This window comes from Alosa alosa, chromosome 15 (genome assembly GCF_017589495.1).
Source record: "Alosa alosa isolate M-15738 ecotype Scorff River chromosome 15, AALO_Geno_1.1, whole genome shotgun sequence".
Taxonomy (NCBI): Eukaryota; Metazoa; Chordata; class Actinopteri; order Clupeiformes; family Clupeidae; genus Alosa; species Alosa alosa.
The window spans coordinates 11,232,130-11,248,612 of NC_063203.1; the positions used below are offsets into that span (position 1 = coordinate 11,232,130).

Consider the following 16,483-nt stretch of genomic DNA (forward strand, 5'->3'; position numbering starts at 1 on the left):
GTGAACTGCTGACTCGGGCACAATAGGCTGGACTCAGCCGTAACTAGCACTCTCCTGACAGGTCTGAAGCCAAGTTTTTGGAGCGGGATCTCATTACTGCCAGGTAAATAAGGGCAAAGTGACTTAATGCTCACTTAATGCCCCTGCAAGCACCCATGACTAAACTGCTTATGAGCTGTGAGTGCTGCCATACATACAGATGAAGCACGGCTTTAGGGGTTGAGAGAAGTGCAAGGGAGTGACAGAGAGAGAGAGATAGCGAGAGAGAGAGATAGAAAGAGAGGTAAGGAGTGAGGGGAGAAAGTCAGCCTGAAGGGACGGTCTTTGGACATGGTGGTGATTATTAATAACACAACAGATGTCTTTTGACCAACTGTGGGCAAACTGGTGTGACTTTGTTTGACCAACTTAGTGTTTAATAGCACAGCGAAAATGCTGTTCTGACTGCATGCTGTAGGTAAAGTACCATAATGAGTATTGTGTTTACTGCTTTACTAGCCACATTTACAGCCACAGCATTTCGGACAATTGACTATTTTCGCAAAGGTTGGCCTAGCACTATTAGTTATTTTCTTACAACTCTTCCACTTTATCTCATTTACAGTTGCTTGACGACTGAGTCTGAAGCTTCAACAGAGAATTACTCAAGCCTTACTGTATATAGAAGATCCATACCTGACATAGTGTAACTGAACTGTTAAACCGAAATGATAAACAACAGTACTACTGAAATACTCCACTGCGAATGGAACCTGGTGTGTGAGGCATAACCACTGTGCAAACAGACCTAATATAACAATATAGCCAAATGGATCAAATAGATAATACTTTTTTTAATAATAATAATTTTAGGGCAGCCGTGGCCTACTGGTTAGCACTTCGGACCTGTAACCGGAGGGTTGCCGGTTCAAACACCGACCAGTAGGCACGGCTGAAGTGCCCTTGAGCAAGGCACCCAACCCCTCACTGCTCCCCGAGCGCCGCTGTTGATGCAGGCAGCTCACTGCGCCGGGATTAGTGTGTGCTTCACCTCACTGTGTGCTGTGTGTGTTTTACTAATTCACGGATTGGGATAAATGTAGAGACCAAATTTCCCTCACGGGATCAAAATATATACTTATATACTTATATACTTATACTTATATTTATACTTATACTTATACATTGTCTTTCCGGAATCTAAATGAGAAAACATGTCACTGTTTTCGTAGGATCTACCTCAGCAGTCACCCTGAGAAGCCAAGATAGACATTGATAGGGAAGGCATCAAGAGAGTTATGAAGAGCAGTGAATAATTAAAACGGTGTCTGGGAAGTTTAAAGGCATCTGTCCTCACATAGAGACATGTCAGCTAGACAGTCATCAGTTTAAAGCAATCAGTCAGCCAAGCAACAAAAGAGTGCAATAAAGGAATAAAGTTTGCCTTTCTCCTCTTCACCAATTAACTCAATTAAAAGTTGCTTACTTTATAACATCAATCATTAGATTTGTGGAAAACCTACTAGAAATGCAGTCACTGCTTATAGGGAATACTATGTAATAACATGCCCATTTTTAAGGTATGCTTTCGTAAATAACTACTTTTGCTCACATCAGTGGCGCCGCCAGGCGTAATCCTGTACGCACTGTGCGTATAATTTTTCAACACTTTATTAAGACAGTACACAAGCTATTTTTATTGTTGTAATATTAAATGATTTTCATGAATAAAGCGTTGAAAAATATAATTCGACAGTATCAGGATTACGCTTGTGAACAATTGATGTAAGCAAAAGTAGTTATTTACGAAAGCATACCTTAAAAATGGGCATGTTATTACTACTATTGCTTACATCAGTGGTAACCATAGTTCATAACCGTATCTCTCAGACAAGAAAAATGTCAGGCCAATCAGCGAGACGGGAAGACAAAACCGAAACTTACTGGATTGAACAGAAACAGCAACACCTGCAAACATCAAAAATGCAGTTGGAAAAATACAGAAATGTATGTTCAGCAAAGGTAGACCCACATACATTGTTTCCTGACTGTTGATGCTGTTTATTGTCAGTTTGTAAAGTTTAGGCTAAGTAGGAAGTAATCTCTGATCAATGTGATTGGTAAGGCTGAACCAATGATTTCAAAGTTAGTGCTGGTCGGGATGCAAGTGTTGCAAATGTTTCCCAAATGAGAGTCACCAGACTCTATTCACCTTGTGTAAGTGTAAAGTCAGCCATGCCACAAAAGAAAGAAAGAAAGAAAGAAAGAAAGAAAGGACGAAAGAAAGAAAAAAAGCCTTGCAGTTCTCTTCCAACTAACTCAATTACATGCTGTTTACATTATGTAATACAAGTAGTTAGATCAACTGGAAAATCATCCACTTTTTCCCAGATGCTATTCTCAGATTGTTTGGTGTGAGGGAAAGCAAGATGTGGAGGGTGTGGAGTGGAGCTTTTAGCATGTGGATTCCCTGAGGTCATGACAACATGGCAGGTAGTGACACCAGTTGTTTAACAGCAACGGCGCCGTGACAGCAAAAGTTGGCTTACGTGGTCCAGCCTGGCCCGACCCAGTCCAGTCGAGGAGGCGCCAAGCTCGCCCAGGGCATATTAAAAACCATGGCCTTGTCCATTTTTGGGATGATTACCCACGAATGCACAGCACGGCAATGAGGAGGGATGCACCAGGAGATAGAGAGAAATAGAGAAAGAGAGAAAGAGACAGGGAGAGAGAAAGAGAGAGAGAGAGGTGTTGGAGGAGAAGGAGTGCAGTGCACTAATCCCTTCTTTTGGAAAATGATCATCTGTCTGGGCCTTGAGCGGCGGCTGCGATCGATGGAGGAGCGCTTCGCCGGCTTGTTTGGGAGCTGAGTGTACACAAGAGCGGCACATTACTGATACTCATCTGCCCGGGTTTCCTATTTATGGGCTCGATATGTCATCCATGACAGACCCTCATGAAGCATGGCTCATCTCTCTCTCTCTCCTCTCCTCTCTCTCTCTCTCTCTCTCTCTCTCTTCTTTCTCTGCTCGGAGAAGTGGATTAATGCACAAGCAAGCCGCTCTTCCTCCTGCGTAATTATTTCCCAAGCAAATCCCCCCTCCTTCCTCTTCCTCCGGCTCCTCCTAGTGCACCCCGCACCCCTCAAGCATCCATTACACTCCTCCGTCAAAGCTCTTGGGTGTAGGGGGTTGGGTAAAGGGGGGTGGTGGTGGGGGGCAACATGGCGCTCAGCATTTGCCTCAGAGGTTTATCAATCTATCAGCCATGTGTGTGCCTGGGAGATGTAGTCTCTGCTCCCCCGCGGGTACCTTGTAGTTCATCAACGGAGACACCCCATCCCCTCTCCATCACACAAACACACACACACACACACACACACACACACACACACAGACACACACCCCCTCCCAAACACCACCACCACTCCCATTCGCGTTGATAAGAAATTAGCACTGCAGGAGCAGCACCACGACGCTGGGAGAGCCGCGGCTCATGAAGGGGAGACAATGGGATCGCTTCAGATTATAGCCCGGGCTTCCCGCCGCGGGCAATCCAGACACACGCAGCGATTAACACCAGCGCAACAACGGTCACCATTGAAGATAATGGAGCGGCAGAAAACGGCGCACGCTCAGAGCACAGCAACAGGGGGCGCCGCAGTTGACACGAGGTTACCTTTTAATGTGTGCCAGACCCCCCCTCCCCATTGTCCTTTTCAGAGTGTCATTTTCAGCTTTGGGGCACCACGGGTATAATAGCCAGTGCTAGCTGTTGCTGCATTCCGCCGATACTGGATTTGTTTACCCAACTTTTAGAAATCTAATCTAATATATCTTGTGTTTCTTGCTCCCAAAGTATTGTGATGGATAGTATTCAATTAAGTAATTATTTAAGTATCAATCATTAAAAGATGTGGGAGCGACCATATCAAGGATGTGCCAGTAACATGAGCTATATTTAGCATCAAAGGCATGAAAAGCAAACACAGAGCTTCACTCACCAGTTCTGCCCGATTGTTGTCTCTCTCGGCTTCCCAGTGTTGAGCCAAACAGTGTCTGCATGAGGGAAAAAATAGACATCAATAAACATCTGTGGTCTAACTTTGTAACCATATGTATCCACACGCCATTTATTCTTGTTCATTTCTGTATTTGCTTTGCTTTGCTAGAGGATTGAAAGTAGCATTATTAAAGGTGCTCTAAGCGATGCCACGCATTTTTTAGGCTAAAACATTTTTTGTCACTTACAACAAACATCACCTCACCCAGCTGCCTGTGTCCTGAATACACTGTTAAAAAATGTGATCTCTGTGGACAGCCCAGGCTCCAAAAACGGCAAAAAAAAACAACCTGGGCAAACCTAGCCCATAAAAACATAACAAACTGTTCCAGCAAATCACAGACGAGATGCTCATTTAGGAGAATTTCAATTGCACGAGAGGGAGGGGGAGGAAGTAGCGAGCTAGCTCTCTCTGTTATGTTTGAATGTCAACAGAAGTGACGTTACCCAGCATCGCTTAGAGCACCTTTAAATCTCACATTAGTTGTTAATTCATTTCATTTGCAATTCAAATGAAGTAGACTAGTTAAAAAAAACACAATAGTCTGGATTAAGCTTGGCACAAATGCCATAGGTCACCAAGTGCACACACCATGAGGATATTCAAACAAATATATTCCTTGTTCTTGTGTGTGTTTTAACAATGTTTGGTCGTGGTCCCTAAGAATGACTTTATCCTCCCTCTCCTATCTGTGACTGAGAGATTGCGTTTAGCAAAGCCCTGCATGGATCCTCCTCAGTCACTCTTAATGGCCGAGGCAGCCATCTTGATTAGCATCTTCTGTGGCCTCTTATCAGCACCTGCCATATTACAAAGGGGCCTGTGACCAATCTGCCCGGATCCAGTCACATCCACATTAACTGACAACAACGCTATCTGATTAAACAGAAGGAGCACCTCTGAAACTCAGAGAAGAGGCACTGAAGACCGCAGGGGAAGAGAAAAGAAAAGACAATTACTGTAGGCGATTGAGTACTAAAGGTGTTACGAGAAATAAAGACAGCATTGTTTAACTTTGATGCTTGCTAACACCTGCTTTTACAATATGCTTAGGCCTTGTTGTAAGTAAACAAAAACATGTTTAAATAATTTGCATTGTTGAGGGATGGATGTGCAAAAAGGTGCCAGAGCATCATAGGATTTGAATGGCAGCCATTGTGGAGATGAATTTAGTGAGCTTTATGTATGCATGGTTTGCCTCCTAATGAGGCCCTTTCAGAGAGCTTTCCCATTCAGCATTTAGAGCAGCATGGGCTTTGCATCATTTGTGCAAAGGGAGTGAGCAATGAGAGCGGGAGGAATAGGACGAGATAGAGACAGGGAAAGAGGGAAGGAGAGAGGGACATAGAACGATAGGGAGGGAGAGAGAGAGGGAGGGAAAGAGGGAGGGAGAAAGTGAGAGGGAGAGAGAGAAAGAGAGGGAAAGAGAGAGGAAGGAAGAGAGAGGGAGGAAGAGAGAAAGAGAGAGTGATGGTAAAAGACAGGAAGGCAGCAAAAGATTATGCCTCTCTATTATGAGAGGTCAGGAAAGTTCACTGGATTTTTAATCTAAAAAGAAATCCAGTTTTCCTCAGACAGGAAAATAAAACACCATTTTTCCCTCTCCCAGTCTTGCACCATCCATTTTGCATTCCACATTTCCCAAAGGAGAGTTGAGCAAACATGCCCAATTGCCCATCCATGGTTCACAATCCTATGCAAAAATCCCAAACCCCCAAGCTATGCAGACACCAAGCCAATTTCAGCATTTCAGGTCATAGTCTCACATTATCATTGTGGTCTAGCTTGCTGTTAACATTTTCACATTCATGTTTCATCTTAGGGCCAGATGAGTTATTTCAGCATGCCTTGTGTATAATTGTTGGCTCATTTGTGCAGTTTTCTTTTTAAGAGGTATATTGTTATATGCAAGTAGTCTTCATAACTTTGTCAATGTTGATGGTGTATGCGAAGGAAATACAAACACCTTCCGTTCCCTGGTGTCTATGAATGCTGCCAGAACAGTAACCATCCTTAGTGCTGTTTTATCTGTGAATCTGTTTCAATATATTCTAATTTGAATGACTAAAAAATATGTGATGTCTGTCTGTCAAATACACAATGGTCTAAACTTATCCAACATATCTCTGACATAATGGAAAATGTTAGTATACTACTGAGGGGCAAAATAAAACCCCATCACAACACTGTCCAATATGCCTGATGTTCCACTCCAAACTTTTGATTAAAGTTAATGGGAACTGATGACAAATTGCCTCACAGCCAAATGAATCACACAGCATCTGATTGAGCCAGTTTGATTTTGCTGGCTGGCACTTCACAGATTGATGGCTATGTAAGTCTCAAGGTAAATGCATTCATCCTTGCCGAGCACGATTGTAATACTTTGCACAGCAATTTCTGTGCCCTCGACGCACAAATTCCCGCCGCGTGAGAGAGCACAGGAGACATTTATTGCCATCACGACGCTCTCACTTTTCGCTGAACACTCCCATATTCCTTCCACAATTCCTTAGGTATGGAAATAAATAGAGTGTGAGTGTGAAAATGTATTTACTTGTCTGAAAACCTGACTGAAAAGGGGGGAAAAAATCATTCACCATCCTCGCACGAATGAACTGTTAATAACACAATTAATTTTTTTTTTACTTTTTCATTTATTGCAAAGGGATCTCCCTTTTGTGTATAAAAGCTGAAATGTGCACCATTCAAGCGTGCTCATATCAGTAACACCCCACCCCACCCCACCTGCCCATGTGTCAGCCGCCTTAATATTTTGCCCATGCCAGAGATAGAGCAGCCAAAGCAGACAGGCATGACAAAATAATAATTAGCTGCAGCCTTTAGATCCATGGCTCTGCAGGCACGGTGGCCCCTCATCATTGACTGTGTCTGAGCTTGCCAGCATATGGCTTGCCCAGCACGGCTCCAGCGGCTAAAGTGGACATCGCCGCGGCCGCGCAACTCAGCAGCCACACAGGACCAGCCTGCTGACCTCTCCACCTCTCCGAGCCTCTGACCCTCACTTCCCCCCTACCACCGAGGACAGGGTGAGAAATCCTGACCGGTCTACACGAACTCGTGTCAGAGGATGAGTGGGTGGCGTACAAAAGTTCAGGAGCATCACAGATGACAAGAGAGCCAAGAGCGCTGTGAAATCGACCAGATATTCTGTCCTGTCTGGTCATGCTGTGACAAGAGCTGCTGACCAAAGTCTGGCTTAATCTAAGTAGGTCCTACTCGAAGTTGAGTGCCCTTCATACCATAAACTTATGGGGCTAATATTTATCAGTGGCTGTAGACTTCACATGTAATTGCCTGTAATTATGCATTTTCTTACCCTTAACCTAATTGCCCAACCCTTACCCCATCTACAGCATGTAATTACAAGTCCTTCCACGCAAATTCCAATGCACTTTTCAATTACTGCAAACTACAGTCCTCAAAGACATTTGGTATTATGCGGTGCAACTGTGCTGTAGAGAAATGCTAATCAAGCCTCATGTTTCAGAGCTATAGCATCATACTCTCTGCAGCAGTACAAATAATATGTATAATATTATTATAATATAATATAATATTACAAATAATAACACATGTCTGCAGGGTTTAAACATGAACACACAAATGCACACACACACAGAGAGAGAGAGAGAGAGAGAGAGAGAGAGAGAGTAAATTGAGCATGAGACCAGTGGGTCAGCTCTGATATCTGAGCTATACAGAGGGTGCCCATGCAGTCTTGCCCTCCTAATGCGCTTCAACTCATCTCTCCAAGCAGAATACATTAGGCAAAACCCATTATTGTCTCAGCAAACTCTTTCTTTTACCTTAATCAAGTTAGCATAATGTAAGGGCACCATCACAGACTGCATTATATGGCATACAATGAGCAGTCCTGTGACTATAACCTTTACTTTGACATACAGAAGCAACATCATTAGTTAAATGTGAAAGCACACACGAGGCCAAGGACCGGGGTCTCATGGTTTTATGGCAACAGAAGCTTCTCTGCTGGAGCAGAAGTAATTTATTATTTTGTGTGTGTCCCTGTTTGTGTCAATGGATATGTTTGTGTGTGTGTGTGTGTGTGTGTGTGTGTGTGTGTGTGTGTGTGTGTGTGTGTGTGTGTGTGTGTACTCTGTTATGAATTGTGATAAGTGCTTGGTGGACCTTATTGCCACTCTTTATTAAGATAGACCCCCTACCCCCATATCCTCAGCCCGGCTCTGAGCAAAGTTAAATATTACCAGGAAAACACATTAAACAGTTTACGCACCAATAAGTGTTCCAATTACTCAAGCTCTTGTATTATAATAAATGGGTTTGTATTTGCATGATTTATTCCGCATATTGTTTATGTGAGGTGAAATCTGTACTGCCATAGCATGTTTACTGAAGTGTCCCTTCTTCTCTGAGTCAAACCCTCCATCCCTTGTATCACTATTATAATTTAATGTGCCCTGCCCCACCCTCATAAGAATTGCATAAGTGTGCATAACTGCTGAATCTTCATGCAGGTGCCGTCCAAATATAGCAGACAGATGCATTACGAATGGCATTAGTGCCGTATAGGGATTAAATATTGATCGGTGACCTCTCTTTTCTCAAGTGCTGTTTTGATGGTTGGAGGTCACCGCAAACAGCTGTGCAGCACAATGTATCGTTGCGCTGCAAACTGTTAAAAAGCTGAGAATAACCCATGTGTGTAAATATTGCATCATGTTCCCATGAAGTGGACAAGGAATGACAAAGTGATGTTAGACCCAAGTGGTCATTTTTTGTATTGTTTTATATAAGTGTTAGGCAAGGCTCACAAAGTGATGCTGAAGTCTGGCATTTTTTTTGTGTGTTGCAATTTAGGTTCAGCGAGCAGTGATAGGGCTAAGCGATATCGGCGTTTGTAATTGCATTATGCAATGCATGCGGATGCTGCGGCGCGGCATCGTCTCTTATCTCTGTTGCACTGCAGGATGTCTAGGCCAGATGTTGTCATGCATTCAGCAGGGATCTAACTCAGTGGGACTTTTGGTAAACAAAAACCTCTATTACTCTATTAATGCACATTTTGGGTCTTTACATTTAGCAAGTTTAATATGAAGTTACAGTTTACAATCTGGCAATCTTATAAATGATGCCATTGTTTCTTATTTGTTTTTAATTACTTTTATGGACTCTCTATGATTTCAAAAACTCTAACTTAAAAAGCACTGTGGTAGACAGACACTCATACCAGCATACCATGGATTAGCATTACGAGCATAACTATGCATAGCCTGAACTATCATCGTACTGAACCCCAATTAGATTAGCATTTCTGTATACAAGTGATTTACACACACACACACACACACACACACACACACACACACACACACACACACACACACACACACACACACACACACACACACTCCAAAAAACTCTTCAGAGGGGTAAACACAGCTTTTATTAATCACGCTCTATGCGCTGATCCCCATCCAAAAAACATCAAAGTTCCCTGCGCTCGCCTCAGTCACTTCAGCTCTTCTGCTCCTGATGTGATGTGCTGGTAAAAAGCCTCTACCTCTCCTCCCTACCCCTTTTCTCTGTGTCCTCTCTAGAGCCCTCTCTCTCTCTCTACCTCCCTCGCTCTCACTCTCTACCTCTCCTCCCTCCCTTTTTCTCTGCCTCCTCTCTACATCCCTCGCTCTCTCTCTACTTCTTTTCCTCCCTCTCCCTCTCTCCTCACTACCTCTTTCTACCTTCCTCTCTCTCTTTCTCTCCCTCCCTCTTTCTCTACACCTCGTGAGCGCTTTTGATGATGACCACGGCCCTATTTATAAGCACAGTCCAACTCAGCACATTTGCCAGGCAGTGCCTAAATAATCAGAAGACAAGGGATTGCATGAGGGATGAATTATCTCAGAGCAGTACTTCTCATCACTTATCTTCCTCTGGCCCTCATTCTTCCTCCATGTCTATCTTTTCTCTGTCTCTTAGTCTATCCATCTTTCTCTCTCTCATTGTTTGTCTCTTTCTCTGTTTGTTAGTCGTTTTGTTTTTCTCTATCACTAATGTGTTTATCTCTCTTTTTCTCTTAGTCTCTCCATCTTTCTCTCTCTCTCATGTCTGTCTTTTTCTCTGGTTGTTAGTCATTTTGTATTTCTCTCTCACCAATGTGTTTGTTTCTCTCTTTTTCTCTGTTAGTCTCTCCATCTCTCTCTCTCTCTCTCTCTCTCTCTCTCTCATGTGTTTCTCTCTTTCCCTGTTCCTTGCTCTCTCTCCCTCTTTATATCTTTTTCTCTTTTTTCTCTCTCCCTCGGTCTCGTATATCTCCACTGGACCCATCCTTTCCTTTCACTCTGCTTCTCCCAATCCCCAGTTCTCTCTCTCTCTCTCCATCTCTCTTTCTCTCTTTTTTTCTCTTTCATGTCCCACACCACCCCACAGTCAGACTCTGTGTAGACCAGCTGTTTGCGCGTTTGAACACCCTGCTTCACTTCATGCCTCCAGCAGGCTTCTGCTCGCAGTCTGTTTACACACCAACACACTACAGCCCTCCCACCAAAGACCACCCTCATCCCTCTCCCCCCCCCCTCTGAGCCTACAGTTTCATCTCTCTCTCTCTCTCTCTCTCTCTCTCTCTCTCTCTCTCTCTCTCTCTCTTCTCTAGTGTCAGCGTGGGGACAGTGCATTGAAGCACCAGGAGCTTTCATGACTGCCTGGCTCTGTGTGTGACCAAGAGTGGCAGCCCTTCCATTTCTGATTTAGACAGAGAGATGAAATAAAGACAGAGATACTGAACATACAGTATAGCATATATCATATACACTATATATATACAACATATGTAGAGAGAGAGAGAGAGAGAGAGAGAGAGAAAAAATGAAAAAATTGTACAGGTCCAGTCCAATGTCCAGATCTGGGCTTTGTAAGGCCCATGTTTGTTGAGACTAGAGAGTGCCGAGGGCTGCATTTCTAAGCATGCAGTGTCCAATTATTTACACTCTTGTCTGCCGGGCTCTGGATGTACAGGGCGGCGAAGCAAGTCATATCAGAGCCGGGAAGAGAAGAGAGGCACGCAGCGCTGTGGCTCAGGGGCCACAGGAGAGGCCCGGACAAATAGAGCAGTGCATAGGCTCTGCAAATACAATGCAGAGCGGCCAGTTGAGTTTATATGCCACGGTCAATGCAATAACTCAACAGGCCAGGGAAGACAGAGAGAGAGAGAGAGAGAGAGAAGAAGAAGAAGAAGAAGAAGGCACTGGATGTATTGATCTTATTCAAGGTAACCAGGGAGAGCAGAGCTGGTTTGTATTCAGGAGTTTAGCAGATATCTAAGCACAGTCTCTGCTGTAGTTTCCACGGGGACAGCAGATATACTCTCTCACACACACACACACACACACACACACACACACACACACACACACACACACACACACACACACACACACACACACACACACACACACACACGCACGCGCGTGCGCCCTCGCACATACAGAAGCGCTGATGATGAAAGTCATTCCCCTTGAGACGAAAGACAAGTCTTCAGGCGCAACAGTAAAATCAATAGGAGCTGTATTAAATAATGCATGTGTTTGTTTTTATTTTATTTTTTCACCCAACAACAAATTATAAAGCACTTGTCGCAACCATGACTAGAGTGGAGAGCCTCATTAATGGCCTCAATTGCTGGTGGTAGGTTTCAGTAGCTAACCACGAGTGATGGTGAAGGGGATATATTTCCTTCTGAAAACCTGCAAAGACTTCCGAGACCCTCATTCACTTCACTCGTGTTGGCAGTGACATTTCTAACCAATATTGGAGGGGGATTAAAAGATTTAAGGCAGCCCGCTTGCCTGGTTTTCTGCTGGACTTTCTGGACAAAGGGTGGTGCTTTGCTTAGACAAGGACAGATCTCAAAATGCCACCGATTTCCTTTTGAATTTTTCACTTACTCTCAAACCGCTAATCCCATAACTGCAATAACTATTTCAGACGCTAAGAACCTCAAAATTGCTCTTGATATTGCAAATTAGAAAAAGAGGACCCCCGTCTCCTCCCTTAGCCCAGTTGACGCTGTCTCGTCCACTTCTTGCGACCAGCCACTAATTCTCAGCTAATAGGAGCCCAAAGGCCGGACTTCAAACGATGGCTCGACAGCAAAAAAAAATGTTGGGGGTTGAGCCCGAGATCGCAGAGGGACCGACTATTGTACCGCCACTGTCTGAAAGTGGACCGACCGAGGAATTCAGCAACAATGCCGGTCGGCTGTGGCCTGCTGTGTTGACTCTTTGATTACATTCAGCATGTATAAACATCCCAGACCAGCCAAACGGATCAGTCTCCCCCTTCAAGGGCATGTGCAGCTGGATTAGCAGCTCAGAGATAGGAAACGATCCTGCATGGGTAATGTGTGCTAAAGTTCATTTCATCTCATTTTCCAATGCATTGAGCTGATTCTGTTGAAATGTCATGGGGGAAATTAATGGGTTGAGAGGGAGGAATCTGTTGTATATGCTGTCCTAACGCTATACGTGAAAAAACACATGACCAGCGATCAATATTCTAAGAGAATGACTTCAGGAAGGGCAGAGCCTTTATCAAACTTATGTTGATTCAAATTATTAATAAATACTTTCAATGTTAAAGATAATGATTAGATAATGATTGTCAATAACTACTAATAACGACAAAACACTGCAACAATCAGAGTTGTAAAAGTCCAGCTTCAGAAAGTAAAAGTCCTACAGTACCATGCATTGGTTTCCACCTGTGCACAACACAGGTGACTTCACAAATTAGCTGATCTACCTGGCTGAGGTGTGGTCGTAATAATAATCAGCTGGTTTAGTGAATGCTTGGAACAAAGAAGAGGTAGGACTTCTGAAGCCAGACTTTTACACCTCTGGTAACAATGTTGGTTTTAGAAGATAAAGAATGTATTTTAACCAGTAGGGGTGCGAAACAAGGATGAAACAAATACACCGATCAAACACGTGGAGCAGCTTGGGGCGAGAAGGCGAGTATATGAGGCCTTAACGAGATAGGCCTGAGATGTGAGTCTGACATGGCATGCCTGAGGTGGACACTCTAACACACACAGACTACAACAGGGGTGAGTTTTTAACTATTTCTCTCCATCTTTCTTCTCTCTCTCCATCTCTCTCTCTTCTCACCCCTCTCTCTCTGTCAGTCTCACTATCTCTACCTCTCAGCTAACATGGTCACAATAATTTACCTGGGAAACAGTATAGATCAGACTGTTCTTCCGAAGGACAGAATGTCTGATTGGCTCTACAACACAATGACCCAAAATACTGTATCAGGTTAAGGAGAGAAAGGTTTGCAGAACTGAAACTGATAAGAGTCACAATTAAGTAACTCTACATGTTTTAGTTTTGATAAGTTCTTTAGGTTCTGATAACACTGAGTTGTGTCAATCTAGTCATCTATAGGGAATTCACTGCACAATATTAAAGGGCATGAAACACTACTGCTAAGTGGACACTGCTATAAAAAGCACCTGATTTCTGCATGCTATCCTTCTGCTGAATGCTAGTCTCACTCTGTTGTAGGCTTCAGCCTACAATTGATGGGAATGACTGCTGGGCGCATTCAACAGCATGTGCAAAAATGTGACACACCAACAAAGAGGAAAGCTAGGTTGGTATACGATCTACTCAACGGGAAGGGTTTTCAGAATGGTGAAAGTATTCATTCAGTAACTAGTTTTGTGATCCAATGTCCATTTTAATGTGTATTATTAACTCAATTACTAGCATACTTGGTCAGGAGAAACTAATAAGGTCAGACAGTCAGGTATACATTTCCTCATTCCTCAACGCTACTCTCTGCTGCTTTATCTTCGACTACTTAACAAAACAAAAGCACTTCCAAGGATTAAAGATGACAGTGAAATAAATAATATAAAGGTTCCTTAACGAATAAAGGTCACCATGCTCATTCCCTGTAGGAAGATTGCATAACAGTAGAACCCATTATCAGTGTGTCAAGAACATTTTTTTGTGTGTGTGTGTGTGTGTGTGTGTGTGTGTGTGTGTGTGTGTGTGGTGGGAGTGCTGTCACTGCATTGTCCCAGTGCAGCGGATGCTTCACACTGTTGGATATTGTGTGATTAGTCTCCCTAGTGAATATCTAGAGGAGAGTAAAGAATGTGTGTATAGCCGCATGTTCATTATTGTGTGAATGTAAGACAGAAGCCCTGATTGACATTGACCAAACTGACCTGTTAATCCAGAGTTTCTGTGACAGCCAGCTCTCTCCACTAATCTTTTGTGTGCTGAGGCGGGATGCAGCTTTACTATCTGTGCTGTTTATTTCATAAATGCTTAAAGAAATCTGACCCAGAGACCCTTTCATCCTGACAGAAAGGAATTTATCAAATTTATCACCTCCAGCATTACCCTCCATATTCATGCAATTCAGCCACAAATGTATTCCAATGCTATCCTGCATAATCCCTCAGAAGAACAGTATTATCATATCAAGGTTATGAACACAGTATTGCACAAGGCAACACAATATAACTGGATCATTCACCACCGTTCTGTATTGTTCTGTATTTTCCTTCAGGCAAACAGGACCAGTGTGGGGAACCTGGCATATCCTGTATTTTATTAAAATAGATTAATCTTATTTTTTTTTTTAATGAAAGAGACTTAGCTTTTGGCATTAAAACTATTATTTTCATGAGTGGACTCTAAATGACCTTCAGATGAGATACAACAACTCGTGCGTGTGTGCGTGCATGTGTGTGTGTGTGTGTGTGTGTGTGTGTGTGTGTGTGTGTGTGTGTGTGTGTGTGTTGTTGTTGTTTTCTGTTTTGTGATTTATTTTTATGATTTTCTTTAGTTTCAGACATGTACTCTCAAGCCATCTCAATGCTGCTTTGAACCTCTTTGTGCTCTCATTCCGCTGCATCCGCCAGGCCCTCTCTTCTGACCATCTTCTCTCTCTCTCTCTCTCTCTCTCTCTCACCTCTTCCCTCCTTTCCCTCCTCAACCACATCAGAGCAGACATCTGATATCCTCCTTGCAGAGGACTCTCAACCTATTGATCCTTCCACCCTCCTTTGTGAGCCCACCTATGATTTCTCTGGATGCACTGCACTTCCAAGCAGCAGCACAGAACTACAAGGCAACATGGCTAAGCAAAAACAAACATAGGCCACTACTGCCATGTGAAGATGATTCATCCTGCTCTGTGATCTGCCATCGTTACATGCTGGACCGTTATACATTGCCTTACTGTAAAAATGAAAGGTTTTTGTTCATGAAACCAACAACAATTTCTGTAATCTCAGAGCTCAAACAAAAAAAGATGTTTGATCTCTCTGACAGAGTATGTAGTGTTTATATGTTCCTTTAAATGTTACTGTAACATGCAGACACTATGCATTGTGGAACTGATCTGGATTTCCAATGCCAGATCAGTTGGCTCTTGAATTCCAGCCTCACCATGAAACCATGATTGATCTTTTTTTTCTTTCTTTCTTTTAATCATGTGGATGAATGTATGAGTGCACTTATGCTACAGGCTGCATGTGGACAACAGTGCGACGACTAAGCCCTCTCTGTATGTTTGTTTGAGCTAAGTCTCCAGCCTGAACATTTAATCAGGGATTTCTAACTCTGATCCAATAATGATCCACAAATAATCAGCCATCTTGTTTTTTTTATTGTTATTATCTATTCTCTTTATTATTTGTGTTCCATTTCTTTTTTTCCATTCTTTTTTTATTTTTATGGTGTAAGCATCTTGCATTTTCTGCAAAGAGAGATTGAGACCAGCCGACAGCATTGTTTCTTCCACAAACCAGATTATCCGCTGAAGAAGAAGTGATATACCAACATACTCTGCCTGAAAGACTTGACAGTCACACGTTATTGTAGGCGAGTGTGTGTGGTTTCTGTGTGTGTGTGTGTGTGTGTGTGTGTGTGTGTGTGTGTGTGTGTGTGTGTGTGTGTGTGTGTGTGTGTGTGTGTGTAAGTGCACATGCATGTGTGTACTGTATATATATATATATATATATGAATGTGTATGTGTGTATATATGTGTGTGTGTATGTGTGTACACGCCTGAGGTGAGGTTAATGAATACATATGAGCAAAGGCATATCTGCACTTATCGGCAAACACCCCCATTCTTCTTCTGACTATATGGCCACTCTAGAATGAAGTATTGCCTATAAGCCCATATAATCCCTGACATGTGTGCGAAGCCTTGGTCCAGGGAGATGAGATTGAGCACAGGATTCTCCTCTTCATCCTCCTCCACCTCCTCCTCTTTCTTCTCGTAGAGAAAAGAGACGCCACGGTTGAGTACATCCGTGGGCAGAGAGCAGACTGAGTCGGGCAGAGCGAGAAGGAGCTGGGTACAGTTGGTTGGGAGTGGACAGGAAGTCCAGTGACTGGGGAGCACGCGGCGCAG

At 43.3% G+C, this 16,483-nt stretch overlaps 1 protein-coding gene across 1 annotated transcript in view; it reads right to left on the bottom strand.

The window, feature by feature from the left end:
• lrfn1 (leucine rich repeat and fibronectin type III domain containing 1) overlaps nucleotides 1-16,483 on the bottom strand; it is a 121,591-nt gene that overhangs the window by 71,016 nt on the left and 34,092 nt on the right. Inside the window, 1 exon segment of the mRNA XM_048264981.1 lies at nucleotides 3,983-4,037. The gene's annotated coding sequence lies outside the window, so the exon portion shown is untranslated.